Genomic DNA, 19,107 nt, shown 5'->3' with positions numbered 1-19,107 from the left:
CTAACTTTATTTCTACATTTAAACCAACTACCCAAGTGAAGGACCAATAATTTATGAAACAAATTTTCCTATAAATATTCCAATTTTTGATAGTATTCAGTATTTACTAACTACTGCAACTGATGAAACAGACTTCAATGGTTCAACTGTAAGACTTACTTTAAAAATGTCTTAATGAAATTTTGTCCTTAATAAATCATGGACAAAATCGGGAGTTATCAGGTTTTGTATTTTCCTGTGAATTAAAAAACTAAGAATAATTTAAATTTTCTAAACAAAGGAATATAAATTAATATTACTATTGTTGATAGATGGATGCATCCAAATCACGCACATTTATATATGACATTTGATATTATTCATGCAGACAGAACAGTTAGCTATTTATATTATGTCATATGTTAAACTAATTGATAATTATCTAATAAATTTTTTTGATTTTATGACAGTTAAAAAAGGAAACAATATTTTATCTAGTATAGAATATGGGTTTATTTCTTCATGAGTTCTTATTGATTTACAGTTGTCTGTATCAAATGAATTAACTGTGGAATATCATATTCCTAACAATGGCACTACTGAAAAGAAGCAAAATGAGGAAAATTAACAGTAACTCTCACTTGGAGTTCAAGTTCTAACGATTCTATCCTTAGATGGACTAGTAATAATGATAATAGTAAACTTGCAAAAGAATGTATAGATGTTGGAAAAAGTATAGAAATATGTTTTTCATTTGATAAATATGAATCAGAACAGTAATTTGAACTGGAACAAGAAAGACTAAAAAATGTGGAGATATCAATTTCTTTCTTTGAACCAAAAACCATATGGTTTGCAGGATTCAATGGGAATATAAATATTGGACTATATATTACTAATTATTATAATAAGATATGTGAACACAAAATAAGCAGTCTTGCATATGCAGATGACTTAGTTGTGATGGCAGATTCGATTGAAAGTTTGCAAAGTAATATTTCAGAGCTAGATCAGAAATGTAAGGACTATGGTATGAAGGTGTAGCAAAGCCAATGCAGTGAGCACTCAGCTACGATCCGCTCTCTTCTGCAAGAAGGAAGTCAGTACCAAGACTAAGTTATCTGTGCATTGTTCAATCTTTCAACCAACTTTACTGTATGGGAGCAAAAGCTGGGTGGATTCAGGTTACCTTATCAACAAGGTTGGGGTTATGGATATGAAAGTAGCTAGGATGATTGCAGGTACTAGTAGATAGGAACAATGGCAGGAGGATGTTCACAATGAGGAAATCAAAGAAAAACTGGGAATGAACTCTATAGATGTAGCAGTCAGGGCGAACAGGCTCAGATGGTGGGGTCATGTTACACATATGGGAGAAGCTAAGTTACCCAAGAGACTCATGGGTTCAGCAGTAGAGGGTAGGAGGAGTCGGGTCAGACCAAGGAGAAGGTACCTGGATTCGGTTAAGAATGATTTTGAAGTAATAGGTTTAACATCAGAAGAGGCACCAATGTTAGCACTGAATAGGGGAACATGGAGGAATTTTATAAGGGGGCTATGCTCCAGACTGAACGCTGAAAGGCATAATCAGTCTTAAATGATGACGATGATAATTCTGCTAAATTTGATAGCCCTTACCTTATTTTCGTTGTTTTTCAAATGAAACGAAAAAATAATTAGTTAATTGATTCTCTTTATTCGATCATGTCAAATTATAAGATATCTATGCAAAGACTCGGAGAAATGAAATTTTTACTCAAGACTTACGGAATATTGTTCCACCTCACAACTTTTTAAAAGCTTATGATGCTTGCAGAGATTTTAAAATTATAACACATTTCAATAACGATGAGAATGTATTTCCATTCAATTTTATTCAAAATTATCTTATCTGTGTCATAAATATGACTAGCTGAATCAACATTTTAACTACACAAAAAACAACAATGAAATTGTGTGCGGCTTTTTATTGAAAACCTACTGAATGATGCAATTGCATATGTAATTATATATGGTAAAAAGATTTTACATAACGATACACAAAAGAGGATTTGGACAAAAAACATTATTGTTGTTGAAAATCTAAATTTTTGTATATAAATGAAATCAAATCAAATGAATATAAATGACAGCACTCAAAATTTAATAAGAGAACTTAACAGTTATAGTAATGATAATGCAGAATTGTTTACTAAATTTTTTAAATGGGGATACAATAAAATTCATATTGTGAAATTTTAAAACATGTGCTTATAGTGCCAGAACTGACATAGATTATCTACTGTCACATCATTCAATGTTGCTGTTGCAGGTAATATTGAATTGCCCAATTTTCCTGGAGTGGTCATGGTTATCGCATAGCGAGAGAAATGAGCAACATACCAAGGCAGGACCTCTGTTTGGATCCAGGGATATGCACTAATGTCATTCAAGTCTACAAGGTTAGGGCTCATTGTAGTAATTAAAGTCAATTGCGTCCTCGTCCACGACCGACCTGCATTATGGAAGCAACAATAAATCTCCATCAAAGGTTTTCCCATAGCAAGCACATTATGCAGAGACGATGTGGTGTTAGACTGATGTTGTGTAACTTCTCTGTAATAGGAACCTTTCCATAGACTGCATCCAACCAAATGTCTGGACATTTGTCATTAGGAATTATTGATGAACTTTCTGCCAAATCCTGCTCCAGTTTGTCGTTCATAACTCCTATAGAGAGGTTGTACAAGTATGTACAGAAACATTTGTGGTGTAAAAAAGCTGTGGAACAGTGAAGAGATTCCTTCCCCATGTGACTTGCCATAGTGAAATATGACGGCACATAACGTGGCGGCGGATCTGTTTCAGTTTTCTAGTAGTTGATGTGAAACTGCAAATATTTTTGATGTAAATAATTTTGAGAGGCGGCAGAGTATTGCCCAGACTCAAATCACCTTCTGAAGTTTGTGTGGCTGTCGTTAGAAAGGGTAATGTGACGATATTAGACGACCAGCAAGGGCTGGCAGAATTTATTTGCAGTGTTGACTGGGATGGAGTAAACTGACGCGATTTTTAGGAGCTCAGGTGAAGGATAGGTGTTAATGAAATGGCCCATTTGTAGTATGTCAAAATTCTTTAGTCGAAGCTCTCGTAAGGTTATCAAAAGAAATTACATTTTGTTCATTCGGTTTTTATATAATATATCCTTGGGGTTGGCTGATTTGTCTATACCCACTTGCTAACGAAACGTGACATTTGTGAGCCACAGCGATTGCTACATGGCTTATTCACCGTCCTCTGTTAGCAGGGCTGATTTTTTCCTATTGAGGATGACGCCGCTATCCTCTTCATATTCCTGTATGAGTTATTGCATGAGGCGAAGATCTGCTTCTCCAGCAGGGATGACGCATCTGCATATGTCGGCACTCGAAATTTCTGTCCGCGTAATGCGGGGCACTCAAGGTTTGATTAGAGGTGTCATAGAAGCACTTGATTGGCTAACGCATTTAACGTCTCTGAAAGCGGGAATTCCTGCCTCGGACCTCGCTGGACGCCTATGAGAGACGATTGGGACTGATTTATCCCCATTCTGGGTTATGATTGCAAGTGCATTCCATTGTATGCTGAACGAAATGGTGTTGGAGGCTGTAAACTAGCAGGTACTGTCTTAGATTATTTTATTCATCGTATGGCAATAGATATACAAAGATTACAAAACCACCGCTCTCCAGCATAAAATAACACAAATGACAACAGCTATACAGGATGGTCCATTGATAGTGACTGGGCCAAATATCTCACGAAATAAGCATCAAACGAAAAAACTACAAAGAACGAAACTCATCTAGCTTGAAGGGGGAAACCAGATGGCGCTATGATTGGCCCGCTAGATGGCGCTGCCATACGTCAAACGGATATCAACCGCGAATTTTTTTAAAATAGGAACTCCTATTTCTTATTACATATTCGTGTAGTACGTAAAGAAATATGAATGTTTTAGTTGGACCACTTTTTTCGCTTTGTCATAGATGGCGCTGTAATAGTCAGAAACGTATAAGTGCGTGGTATCACGTAACGTTCCGCCAGTGCGGACGGCGTTTGCTTCGTGATATATTACCCGTGTTAAAAGGGACCGTTTACCAATTGCGGAAAAGGTCTATATCGTGTTGATGTATGGCTATTGTGATAAAAAAAAGTTCCAGTCCCTAAGCTTACACACTACTTAACCTAAATTATCTAAAGGACAAACACACACACCCATGCCCGAGGGAGGAATCAAACCTCCGCCGGGACCAGACACGCAGTCCATGACTGCAGTGCCTTAGACCACTCGGCTATTGTGATCAAAATTCCCAACGGGCGTGTACTATGTATGCTGCTCGGTATCCTGGAGGACATCGTCCAAGTGTACGGACCGTTCGCCGGATAGTTACTTTATTTAAGGAAACAGGAAGTGTTAAGCCACATGTGAGACGTCAACCACGACCTGCAACAAATGATGATGCCCAAGTAGGTGTTTTAGCTGCTGTCCCGGCTAATCCGCACATCAGTAGCAGTAAAATTATGCAAGTATCGGGAATCTCAAAAACGTCGGTGTTGAGAATACTACATCAATATCGATGACACCCGGACCATATTTCTTTGCACCAGGAATTGCATGGTGACGACTTTGAACGTCGTGTACAGTTCTGCCACTGGGCACAAGAGAAATTATGGGACGATGATAGATTTTTTGCACGCGTTCTATTTAGCGACGAAGCGTCATTCACCAACAGCGGTAACGTAAACCGGCATAATATGCACTATTGGGGAACGGAAAATCCACGATGGCTACGACAAGTGGAACATCAGCGACCTTGGCGGGTTAATGTATGGATCGGCATTATGGGAGGAAGGATAATTGGCCCTCGTTTTATCGATGGCAATCTAAATGGTGCAATGTATGCTGATTTCCTACGTAATGTTCTACCGATGTTACTACAAGATTTTTCACTGCATGACAGAATGGCGATGTACTTCCAACATGATGGATGTCCGGCACATAGCTCGCGTGCGGTTGAAGTGGTATTGAATAGCATATTTCATGACAGGTGGATTGGTCGTCGAAGCACATGGCCCGCACGTTCATCGGATCTGACGTCCCCGGATTCCTTTCTGTGGGGAAAGTTGAAGGATATTTGCCATCGTGATCCAACGACAACGCCTGACAACATACGTCAGCGCATTGTCAATGCTTGTGCGAACATTATGGAAGGCGAACTACTCCCTGTTGAGAGGAATGTAGTTACACGTATTGCCAAATGCATTGAGCTAGACGGACATCATTTTTACCGTTTATTGCATTAACGTGGTATTTGCAGGTAATCACGCTGTAACAGCATGCGTTCTCAGAAATGACAAGTTCACCGAGGTACATGTATCACATTGGAAAAACCGAAATAAAATGTTCAAACCTACCTGCATTCTGCATTTTGATTTAAAAACTGTTACCAACAGTTCGTCTAAAATTGTGAGCCATATGTTTGTGACTATTACAGCGCCATCTATTACAAAGCGAAGAAAGTGGTTCAACTGAAACATTCATATTTCTTTAGGTACTACATGAATATGTAATTAAAAATGGGTTCCCTATTTAAAAAAAATAAAACGCAGTTGATATCCGTTTGGCCTATGGCAGCACCATCTAGATTCTAGACGGCCAACCATAGCGCAATATGGTTTCCCCCTTCAAGCTAGATAAGTTTCGTTCTTTGTAGTTTTTTCGTTTGACGCTTATTTCGTGAGATATTTGGCAATGTCACGATCAATGGACCACCCTGTACATGGATATCAAAATGCTTTATGTATATTATCTCAAAACTCATTACTCTCAGGAAATGTTCAAAAGGAGCCTTGTAGGCACGTGTAGGATATGTTGATACAACATGAGCAACTGTCTGTTGTTCTGCACCACAGTCACTCGATGATGGTGAAGACTGGAGATACGTCCCACTTGTGGAGCGTGTCTGTATATCTTCCATGGCCCATTCTGATGTGGTTCAGAATAGACCAAATTGCTCGAGGGGTTTTCTCCTCTATGCAAAGCAGTTTCAGGCACTGTGGAAAGCAGTTTTATTGCCAGTAACGTTTCCATTCATCGATGGTATTGAATTCAATTTCCGTGAGAGTCCTGACTGTGATGAGAGTGGGATGTCTTGATCTTTCTCTTTTTCACTCTGCAGGGAATACATTGCTCAGTATTGGAAGGTCGGTGTTATCAGAAATCTTCTGGTATTCTCATAGTAGCGGCCTATTACGTCCGGTAGCAGGAGATGGGATGTGACTGAAATAGATAACTAGTACGTTGGGGTAGGTCATAGTGACCCATTAACCATGTGCATGGCTTCATTATGTTGTACATCTATCTTTTTTATGTGTGGACAGGCGCACAGTACTCTGTTGTTGAGAATACCAATCCGAGTGATGATATTTGAAGAGTGTCTGCTTTGGCAGGAATACCCGTTGCGATCAGATTCACAGATAAGAATGCGAATAACGAGGATATATTCGCAGGTCACGTCGTTGATACAATGTCTCTCTGAAATACAAGAATATCCCTCGTAGATCGACCTAGTACCGCAATAGATTGATACTTTCCGACTATTAGGGGAGTGACTGTCAGCATTCCTGCATTAAGTACCTTGGTACATAGCTCGACGTCAGCGTTAATGCACGTAATGTGACGATAATGCCGTAACATTCTCTCTTTGGCTTGCTTATATCAGTTGCCATCCTGAATGAGATTTTCACTCTGCAGCGGAGTGTGCGCTGATATGAAACTTCTTGGCAGATTAAAACTGTGTGCCCGACCGAGACTCTATCTCGGGACCTTTGCCTTTCGCGGGCAAGTGCTCTACTATCTGAGCTACCGAAGCATGACTCACGCCCGGTACTCACAGCTTTACTTCTGCCAGTATCTCGTCTCCTACCTTCCAAACTTTACAGAAGCTCTCCTGCGAACCTTGCAGAACTAGCACTCCTGAAAGAAATGATATAGCGGAGACATGGCTTAGCCACAGCCTGGGGATGTGAGTACCGGGCGTGAGTCGTGCTTCGGTAGCTCAGATGGTAAAGCACTTGACCGCGAAAGGCAAAGGTCCCGAGTTCGTGTCTCGGTCGGGCACACAGTTTTAATCTGCCAGGAGGTTTCAGTTGCCATCCTATCTCGACAATCTATGACGATTCAGCCAAAGTGATGAACAAACTTTGTGCCCTGAAATCTACCAATCTACCCCAAAACACTCTATGTAACGCAGTGATAGTGCAATCTCATCTTTTGACTAGTGATAGGAAATGACAAGTTCACACAGAGCGCAACGAAAAGCGGGCGTCACTTGGAAATAGCACAACTGAATACTGAACACAAGCTTGAAAACTGTTGTCCATACCTTTAGCTGAGTGGCTAGGTCAGCTGACTGCCACACATGGGACCCACTTCGAATCCCGGTACTGCCAGCGACTTTCCTTGTTGGGAGGCCTGCTACAAGGTGCACATAGCGTCGTGACGTCAGCTGCGGAGCTACTCGTCCAATTAATAGTGGTTCAAGAAATCGGACAACGACTAGAAGCATGGTGTGCTGACCGCATGACCTTCTGTATCGCATCCGAAGAAGCTACTGACAGAGGAGGACACGGTGGGTGGTCAGGTCTGATATTCACATTTAGGTCCAAGACGCGGAGCTTTAGCTTTTAATTGCATGAAAACTATTAACAATATACTACATAACTTCCAAGGGCAATAAATCGAACATTGTAGGTCCTCTTTGTGCAAGGACAAATGTTCTTGTCGTCTGTCACCAACTTTGCCTAATAACCTGCGAAAATCTAACATTTGTGGTCAAAGGAAGAACTTGCAGTTACATAGCCTTGGCAGCAGGAACTCTCAAGAGTAACTGCACCAGCCCAAAATTACATTTTATGATGAAAATATGTTGAAAACAATAAATTCTCATCGCGAACGCATGTACAATACAATTCTGAATCACGTGCAACGCAAATGACATGGTGGCGATGAATCAACATCGAATCGGAGTATCTCACATTCCTTCACAAGAATTCTTTGGAATCACAAAAGAAAATATGTTACATATCTACTGAAAGCTTCATCGTTTTTGAGAAAAACTGCTTGAATGTTGCTTAACCCTAGCACCTTGGTAGAATTAAACCCCCATGGATTAATGAAGATTCTGGCGCAGTGGTTTATGAACTCTCATTCTTATCAATCATTTATGACCCCCTAGCCCTTCCACAACCATTCTACCCTACTCGGTGGTCCTTATCAATGATTTATGACACCCTCCTCATCCTACTGTCAGATAGCTTAAATAATAGGATAATTTATTGCCTTGAGATTCTTATGAGGATAATTTATCTCCCATAACGGCGGATATAAGATGACGGAAAGTCAGACGGTCACCAAGATGAACAGATACATAAAATGTCATATAAATCCACCCTCAAGATCACCCAAAAGATTTTCCGCTACGCGTATGCCATCACAGTGGACATAAGCCATCGTAAAACAGCAGGAAATTTAAAAAAATACAAGTTTAAAATTTGGCAGATAGCGTGTTTGATATGTTTAAAACAGCTGCATGTTGCATGGTCCATTTATTTAAACATTTAGCTATTTTTATCATCCCTCCAGCTTTGTGTGTAGAAGTGTTTAATTATCACAATTTAAAAAAAAACAGTAGGTAGCACAAAACATCGCCAACGCTGTGCTAAGTGTAAAATTGTGAGATAATTTTTTTAACATGTTTTAAACAGTTGTATAATGCATGTATTCTTTGTTTAGATGTTTAAGATCGCTTGTAACACACTACAGGGCATATGTGTAGCCATTTTACACGGCTGAGCACCAAGCAGCGGAATACCAAAACTGCCACTTTGTCTACCCTCACGTCTTATCTCTCCACTGCAGCCTGTCTTGGCCACGCCATGAGCTGAACTCCTCGGGTGCACCTGACTGTCTGACAGATCTGGACCCACAGACACTGAATATTACACACGTTTCCTGGCCCTAAAATTGCTTCTGAAAATTGGACTGTCTCACCTCCCCCTCGCTACTGGCCCTGACCTCACTGCCCCATAGACATCTAGACATCACAGTCTCCATACGTGTAGACACTACAATCTCCAAACGTCGACCACCGCCTAGCAACCCAGATTTCTGGTAAACTTCCAGAACGTACTTCCCCTGTAGGTCATTTGTCCTATTGTTAGAAAGTGCAGGGGCGGTTGTGGTTGGTTGGATTCATAGGCATAGGATGTCACCCAACCACAAAGCAACTAGAGACAGATTGCACACACATCCTCCCCCCCCCCCCTCTTACAACTCGACCCTCAGAAACTATATACATTTCTTGCGTTTCGCCTCTGCCAATCAGTCTCTCTCTCTCTCTCTCTGTCAGTCTGTTTCTATCTCTCCCTCTCTCCCTCCCTCCCTCCCTCCCTCTCTCTCTCTCTCTCTCTCTCTCTCTCTCTCTTTCTTCTCTCTCTCTCTCTCTCTCTCTCTCTCTCTCTCTCTCTGTGAGTGTGTGTGTGTGCGTGTATTTATGTTTGATACTTATTTGTGAACGTCCTTTTTTTAGAAATAGTGAACCAATCTTCTTCTCAAACATCACAAAGCTGGAGAAATGTGATGTGGCATAGCACTAGAGATAGTCAGATCCCTGTTGACAATGATGATCAGGCACTTAACCTACATTCAGATGAGGATCTGCAGAAGGCGGAATCAAATCAACCTTGTATGATGACGCTGTTCTCAGTCATGAGTTCAAAGGGCTGGGGTCTGACTGTTGACGATGGCGTATGTAAGCAATAATCCATAAAAGTCTTTCTGTGAAAACTGATTTACACTTTCATACTGTGCTTATCTGTTTTTCTGTTGTTTCCAGAAATGCTGGATAATGAACAGTTGAATTGGCGTCCACTGGCATAGACCAATTAGAACCTCAAATACTTGATGGTGATGAGGGGATGAAGCCTTCTGACCTATATAGCCAAATTAGAGCGTCAAATACTTGATGATGTGGAGATTATGTCCATATAGATTGATACAGATGATCACCAACATACATGCCAGTTCATGTAAAAAAGAAAGTTTCATTTGTAAATATGATTTGCAGGAACTATTGGTTTTTCTCTTGCTAGGAATGTTCGAATCATCATGACAAGGACTTACATCAACAACTCAATCATTGCTGTTGACAACACGATCATCTTCGCCTGGCCTATTCGCATCAATATCACCTTGGCCTGGACCATCGACCTCACAATCGTCCAGGCCTGGAGTCATGATTACCCAGGCCAGGATCATTGATGGCTTAGTGTCGATGAGCATCAAGTATGCTGCACCACACCTTTATCATACTCAGTGATTAGAGCTACATTTAGGGGCAGGATACACTATACCTGTGACGATAATTCTACAGTCAGGCTCTGAGATCTGATCCTTTTCCAGATTGCATATCTGCCCATTTTGGAAAGCGAATTGCCTAAAACTGTAAATGATCTGCGGTATTCTGCCATTAAGTGCAATGCAGTGCTATGCTTCAAGGTCACAAATTCATCGAACTATGATGGTGATGTTAAAAAAAGAAAACCCGTTGCGCATACGTGGGATGGAAATGGTGAGATTTTACAGGGCACCTCAATTGCTGAGTGTCACACAGGTCCATTCCTCTCAACAGCCGGAAATAGGATCTGAAAAGCTCTAAGTAGTGTACTGTATTTGGAAATTCACCTAGGTGTGTTTGATCCATTAAAGCCTCTTTCAGAGAATAGTGCCGCTAAAATAGATATTATTAATGGCCAAAATAACGACAACTTTTGTTTCGTGTGGTCCCTTTTGGATTGCAAAATAAACGACGAGGAAGATACACACTGTAAAACTAAATACAAGACGTTTAATATTCTTAAGCATTATGACTTTAGTGGTATTGATGTCACCATGTAACTTCATTTTGTACTTAAATTTCAGAGGCAGAATACTGGTATATTCATATTTATGGCCTGAAGAAAACAAACCAGGAAAGTAAAAAATTTGTTAGAACCCTTCACTTCTCCAATTTTGTCAACTGTCATCAGAAACATGCAAATTTGTTGTTATTATCGCAGGGGGTAACAACATTACTGGTCGATCAGGAACATAACTTGCCAAATTTCCTTTCAGTGAAGTTCACATAGTCATCTATGGGATATTTGCCCTTGGTGCCTGAACCCACACCATACAAGGGAGTGATTAACACAGCATCTGCTGGATTGCTCCACAGAGGAACCAATACATGCAGAGGTGAATAAGTTCTTAAAACTTAAGTCATTGCAGCACAGGGCGTGTACCCTTTGTAGTACATGATGATTCTGTGATGATGTTAAAAGGTTTCAGGGATCATGTAGAAGGTTTAATGTATCAATTTGAGGTAAAGAACCCTGGTCCAAAAACGACCAAGTCAAAAGTTGTGAGTTACAATCGTTCTGATACCTCTGACAATGGAATACATTTAATGGTACTGTTGTTGATAAGATTTTAGGATACGCAACTTTCAGAAGTGATGGCATGAAGCAAAACAAAAAAATCTAGTAAACATGTGCTCTAAAATGCGTACCTTGAGAGCTAAGAGCCCTACCTCATCTCTGATACTGTGAAATAAATCTGTTCTGCTGCAAGCTCTTTGACTTACATACTTTTTGAGAGGGTAATATGGACAAAAAAAACAGTAAATATGGGTTCTAAATTGCATACATTAAGATCTACAAGCACTTATTTGGAGGAAAAGATGTGTTTCACAGTAGCGAAGATGACCAACAGCTCATAGTTCTTAAGGTATGAAGTTTAGATCCCATGTGTACTTGACATTTTCTTTTTGTTGTGGCTCATATTACCACCTCTGAAAGTTGCGTACCCTACATCCAAGCAACAGCAGTACCAGTATATGTATTCCACTGTCAACGTATTAGAACGATTTTGGTTTTTAACTTTCGACTCGATCGCTTCCACTACAGGGTCAGTTAGCTCAGACTGATACATTTACCCTTCTACATCATCCCTGAAGGTTTGTACATCATCATGGAGATGTCTGTATATGCTGATTTCGAGTGCCTCCTAGCTCCTGTGGCATGCTGTGAGGAGGACCCACTGTCTCACCTACCACCCTTCCATACCATATACAACAGCATACCAGTTTGTGTGCTTATAAGACCCTCATATCCCAGTCATTTTGTATCATATGACAGGGAAAATACTGTGATATGCCTGCTCTCTGAGCTTAAACAACTATGAAGAAAAGTTGATATGATTTACAACACCATTGTCCCTAAGATCAAGTCGCAGGAAAATGCAGTAGACTGTCATATATGTAGGTTTCCATTAGCTAACAAAGCTGGAGTTCCATCTAGGGATGCTTGTTATCTAACTGGAAAGTTCCACAGTCCAGTACACAATACACTCAACCTGTAGTACAAAGTACCACAGGACAAATCCATTTTATTTCACAATCTGAGAGGGTATGATACTCATTTCCTTGCTAAGCACTTGTCTGATTTCCATCTGTTCATTAAGTACATTGGCATAGTAACTGAGAACTCAGAGAAATACATTTCTTTTTCCAAGTGAATCACCAAGAATAGTATACTGTGTTTCCTGGACTTGCTACAATTTATGTGTGCACAAGTTCAGAAACTTCCTGAAACCATGCATCAAGAAGCTATACATCTCACTCGAGCTGCACATCCTGATGATACTAAGATTCAACTCATGCCGAAGAAGCAGGTCTTTTCATATGAACATTTGGATTCAGTGGAGAAACTCAATGAAACTACATTATCTGACATGACCGCATTTGAAAGTAATCTTAGAGGTAATTCCATAGAAGATGCAGTATATGGGTATGTTGTAAGCATTAGTCAGATGTTTAACATCTCTAATTTAAGGTATTACATAAGGCTATATATTGACACTTATCTACAAATACTTATAGACATTTTCGAGAAAGTCTGGAGTGCATGCATGGAAATGTATTTGAATCATCCACCGTTCTAGTACTCTATGGCAAGGCTTCCATGGATGTCATTCTCATAAGCACAGAAGTCAACATCTGCTGCTGTATTTTGGGCACAGGGTTCATGGGGGGCTTTGCCATTGTGTCTGTAAGCATGCCAAAACAAATAAGTCATGAATCAGTGAAAAGTGAAAGAAAATCCATCGATTCAAATTACATCCTGTACTTGGGTGTAAAAAATTAATGTAAACATACCCTGCAACAGTCTCTGCCTGTTGGAGGGTTTCCATGGCTGTCTCGTGATAAAATCGTTGGAGTACGTAATTCCTTGGATATGGCAGTGGATCCTGCTATAGAATATATCTTGGAAGCAGACCTGGCACGTCCTAATACTCTGCACGATATGCACAACGATTTGCCATTATATCTAGAGCACCAAGTTCCATGAAACGCTTACCCTCCCCTCTGAGCTGAAGATGGCATTGGGGGATAAAAACAGATATATACTGCATTATAAAAACCTGCAGCAGTGACTCAGTTTGGGAAACTAACTGTTTAGAGCCATTCACACTATTAAATTCCACTCGTCCATTGATTGAAGGAATATACTGATGTACTCACCACTAACGGGACTTGTGTGATGCGCGATTTTGAGAAACGTTTTTATCAACTTATGAATCATACAGTTTTCGCGAAGACAATCGAGCGTGTTAGAAACTATTAGAAAATTCACTTAACTATGAAATGGGTTGGGTGTTATGGTGTCTGAGGTAATATGCCAAATCGTAGAATTTGTCACTCGGGAGATGTCTAAGGTTTCGCTAAGAGTTGACAAAACCTGTGGACATTGCACCCACCCAAATTCCACATAAAACAGATTTTCATCATGTGTTTGCAAAAACTTGTGTTTAAGACCTGAAGTTACTTCATATAGATATGGACAACACGTAGTGGGTGAAAGGTAGAGATCCATATAAAGTAAGAAAGTGTCACCCTGATGCTTCCAAACATCTGAATATGTGGCTGATAATCCTTATTGCATAAAACATGTTAACAACAAGGTTACTGGTCTAATAAAAGACGAGGTGAATGGGTCGCAGACTGAGAACTTAGCGGATCTAAGATGGAAAAAGTATGCGAGCCTTAAAGTGAAAGGTGCCCCCCAACAGAGTGCAAAGAGTGTGCGATGTGTTACCTCAATGGCTCTAGTGGTTGACGATTAATTGGATTGTTTGGATGACAGTGAAGAGAACACTCCTCTACAAATGGCGTGTCAAATTAATAGTCAGTCCTGAATACTTGGTAAATATTGTGTTCCACCGAAAAGTCAGTGTGTAACATCATGACAATTAGCGAAACATTTGGAACCCTGCTGTACTTGCACTGTCTATGTTGGTCACAGAGAGAGAGAGAGAGAGAGAGAGAGAGAGAGAGAGAGAGAGAGAAAGACTATATTTCTGTATTGTATACATATTATGAAAATGTTTCGTGTGTCTATATGTAATGGTAAGACCCATTTATAGTATTGCAAATGGGTGCAAATACGGGGTCTTAAAGGTATAAGTGCAAATATTTCTATTGATCAACGAAAACAACGAACTGAACGATGTTGCATCAGTATTTGCTTCATTTGCAGACCAATAATTAAAGGAATTTCAGTAGTATGTTTTTAGATTGGTTAATACTCCCAAGTATGCACGACACAGACAAGATATTAACGTTAATTTTACCCTGGGTTACAGGTCAGGTATTGAAGTGTGGATGTGTGGACGCAAAATGTAAAGTCTATTAACAGGCATAGTCCACTTTGTTTACTATAGTTATGAGTATGCAGAAAACATCAGGTAGTAAATTATGTGACCTGTTTATTGGAATACTGTTATATGTAGAGAAAAATAACAAAGGCACTGAAGTGAGTAAATACTAAGGCACCAATTATGACAAAATCTGTACCTATACTTCTAACAGATTGTGTGCTCGAAAAGCATACTATATGCATCTGAATTAATGGTGTAGTGCGTGTTTGAATTGCATACATTGTACGTGTGTGAATTGCACAGTTTCATTTCCTTAGTTTTATTTTTTCTCTGCTCTTACTCGTACAAGTATTATTAGTTTTCAGTATTACATATTTCGTTTTATTTCTGACGTTTTGTCTCTCTGTAACAACGTGAGAGATGTACTGAAAGAAAAATAATGACAGCTGCAACATTCCTACTGGTGTAATGTTTGAATGTAACATTTGAAAAGCTCTTGTAGGAATAAACTTATTGTAAAAAGAGTTATATGTGCTTGATGTTCCTGAATGGTTTCGATCAATGTGATAACACGTCCAATGTTTGTGAATGCCATGAGGGAAATACCTTCAAAAACAAATAGTTCAAATTCATCACAGAAGACTTGAGTGCCTATAATGATATTTGCACTTAGGAGTGTCATAGTGAATTGTTTTTGATGTGCTGCAGCACCTGTTCATTTGTGTAACACGTTGCTCATTTCTCATGAGGAGAGAATAATTAATCACATCTTTGTGTAATATTAATGAGTATGCTGCAGTGCCTTTGGGGAAATTTTCAGAAGATTCGAATTCTATGTGGATATATATTGATCCTAATTTCACAGTTTCATTCTACACTCCTGGAAATGGAAAAAAGAACACAGTGACACCGGTGTGTCAGACCCACCATACTTGCTCCGGACACTGCGAGAGGGCTGTACAAGCAATGATCACACGCACGGCACAGCGGACACACCAGGAACCGTGGTGTTGGCCGTCGAATGGCTCTAGCTGCGCAGCATTTGTGCACCGCCGCCGTCAGTGTCAGCCAGTTTGCCGTGGCATACGGAGCTCCATCGCAGTCTTTAACACTGGTAGCATGCCGTGAAAGCGTGGACGTGAACCGTATGTGCAGTTGACGGACTTTGAGCGAGGGCGTATTGTGGGCATGCGGGAGGCCGGGTGGACGTACCGCCGTAATGCTCAACACGTGGGGCGTGAGGTCTCCACAGTACATCGATGTTGTCGCCAGTGGTCGGCGGAAGGTGCACGTGCCCGTCGACCTGGGACCGGACCGCAGCGACGCACGGATGCACGCCAAGACCGTAGGATCCTACGCAGTGCCATAGGGGACCGTACCGCAACTTCCCAGCAAATTAGGGACACTGTTGCTCCTGGGGTATCGGCGAGGACCATTCGCAACCGTCTCCATGAAGCTGGGCTACGGTCCCGCACACCGTTAGGCCGTCTTCCACTCACGCCCCAACATCGTGCAGCCCGCCTCCAGTGGTGTCGCGACAGGCGTGAATGGAGGGACGAATGGAGACGTGTCGTCTTCAGCGATGAGAGTCGCTTCTGCCTTGGTGCCAATGATGGTCGTATGCGTGTTTGGCGCCGTGCAGGTGAGCGCCACAATCAGGACTGCATACGACCGAGGTACACAGGGCCAACACCCGGCATCATGGTGTGGGGAGCGATCTCTTACACTGGCCATACACCTCTGGTGATCGTCGACGGGACACTGAACAGTGCACGGTACATCCAAACCGTCATCGAACCCATCGTTCTACCATTCCTAGACCGACAAGGGAACTTGCTGTTCCAACAGGACAATGCACGTCCGCATGTATCCCGTGCCACCCAACGTGCTCTAGAAGGTGTAAGTCAACTACCCTGGCCAGCAAGATCTCCGGATCTGTCCCCCATTGAGCATGTTTGGGACTGGATGAAGCGTCGTCTCACGCGGTCTGCACGTCCAGCACGAACGCTGGTCCAACTGAGGCGCCAGGTGGAAATGGCATGGCAAGCCATTCCACAGGACTACATCCAGCATCTCTACGATCGTCTCCATGGGAGAATAGCAGGCTGCATTGCTGCGAAAGGTGGATATACGCTGTACTAGTGCCGACATTGTGCATGCTCTGTTGCCTGTGTCTATGTGCCTGTGGTTCTGTCAGTGTGATCATGTGATGTATCTGACCCCAGGAATGTGTCAATAAAGTTTCCCCTTCCTGGGACAATGAATTCACGGTGTTCTTATTTCAATTTCCAGGAGTGTATTTCTGAATTAAGGTAAACTTTAGAATTAGTTAGTTTACTATTGTCGAATTCAGTTGATTCACATTTCAGGGTCCCCTACCTGACAGTTGGCAGCACCAGTACCAGTCAAAGCATTTCTAAATGAACTACTATGTTAGTAGTCTATGTTTGTGTGGAAACAGTTGGAAGCATGGGATAATGTAATAGCTTCTCTGATAAGAGAGTTAATGACAATTTAATATCAGCATTCACCACCTTTAAAAATTTTAAAGGCTCCGCATCAGTTGCAGAAACATGAGTCTTTTGCCATACTAATTTCTCAAGCACAGTTTTATTCTTTTCAGGATCACACTGTTCTCCCTGAAAACATCAATTATTATCAATTACACTTCATAACAGAATTAATGCTTGCTCTCAATTCGTGATAGTGAATTTCATGTCTTTGAATACTCCATTGGAATCGTGAGTGGTACAAACACGTTAAGGCACTTGTAGTGACTTGTCGGCTCATCTGCGAACCATCCTGCACTGTCTAAACAATTCAAGTCTGAAGGTGATGCAGAAGCATATCTTTTGAGTGTTGATGTGGTTCTAAAATTTATTGTGTTGTTATTGTCAACACCATTCAGTTTGTATCTTATTCGTGAAACAGAAAAATGATAGCATAACATGTAATTTGCGATGACACTGTAGGAAGTTCATTCTTTTTCACATATTTTCGATCAAAGTTTAGAAAGCTGTTGCTTGGAATAGTTAAAAGTATCTTGGTGTTGAATGAGAATCCTACATTCATCATTATTATTAAGCATCATGGACGCGAAAGGTCTGTGGAAAAAAATATTTCTGTTGTATAATTCGCTCTTTACGTTCAACTTCTGCTTTTGTATGAAGTAATGTCATTGTGTGGTTTCAAGCCCATCAGTTTATGGATTTTGTAATTCTCCCATGTTGTCATGCTGTTTTTCCAGTGCAAAGTGATGTACTGATGATTGTGTATGTTGGTTTTATACCTTTCATCCACGCTGTTCCTACTTCAAATGCAAACGGACTACAGGTTTTTTCACCTTGAAAGCCGGCCGCGGTGGTCTCGCGGTTCTAGGCGCGCAGTCCGGAACCGTGCGACTGCTACGGTCGCAGGTTCGAATCCTGCCTCGGGTATGGATGTGTGTGATGTCCTTAGGTTAGTTAGGTTTAAGTAGTTCTAAGTTCTAGGGGACTAATGACCACAGCAGTTGCGTCCCATAGTGCTCAGAGCCATTTGAACCATTTTCACCTTGAAAGTCAACTAGATGCCCATCTTGGTCTAAAATATTCAACTTGAGATGGTCTAATGTCTTGACAGTCACTGGAAGGTATATTGCATTGGTGACTACTTCAACTATTTGAGAGCATGAATCCACTATAGGGAGGAAGCAGTAGCTGTGTGAATCAATTTGCTGTTGAAATGCACTTTCGTTGCAATACTGCACACGAGACAATCTGGGATAACTGATAGTATATATACCGGTCGAGTTCACGCATAAAAATTACCAGAATTCTTCTGTAGAACTCGACTCCTTGAGAAATTTAATTGTGGTCATACGAAACCTTAATACTGATAGTCTGTTTTCTTTCCTGATGTTTTAATTTCATTTTAAATACGTTAACGTTTGTACATACAGGTAGTTCCAACCCTTTTACAGATTCTTTTTATAAAGGCATTTAAATAATCGATATTGTCTGAAGCAGGGGGTATTTCAAAAATGGTTCAAATGGCTCTGAGCACTATGGGACTTAACATCTGTGGTCATCAGTCCCCTAGAACTCAGAACTACTTAAACCTAATTAACCTAAGGACATCACACACATCCATGCCCGAGGCAGGATTCGAACCTGCGACCGTAGCAGTCGCGCGGTTCCGGACTGAGCGCCTAGAACCTCGAGACCACCGCGGCCGGTGGGGGTATTTCCACAACTTTACCATTTCCTAGATGTAGAATATTGTTTATGTAACTGATATTCGCAATGCTGTTGTGTGTTCCCAGCCCAGTGAATGCAATACTACATTCCCACTCTTAAGTGAATTAATAAAAA

This window comes from Schistocerca gregaria, chromosome X, assembly GCF_023897955.1.
Source record: "Schistocerca gregaria isolate iqSchGreg1 chromosome X, iqSchGreg1.2, whole genome shotgun sequence".
NCBI classification, from domain to species: Eukaryota; Metazoa; Arthropoda; class Insecta; order Orthoptera; family Acrididae; genus Schistocerca; species Schistocerca gregaria.
Note: the sequence above shows the minus strand (reverse complement) of the source record.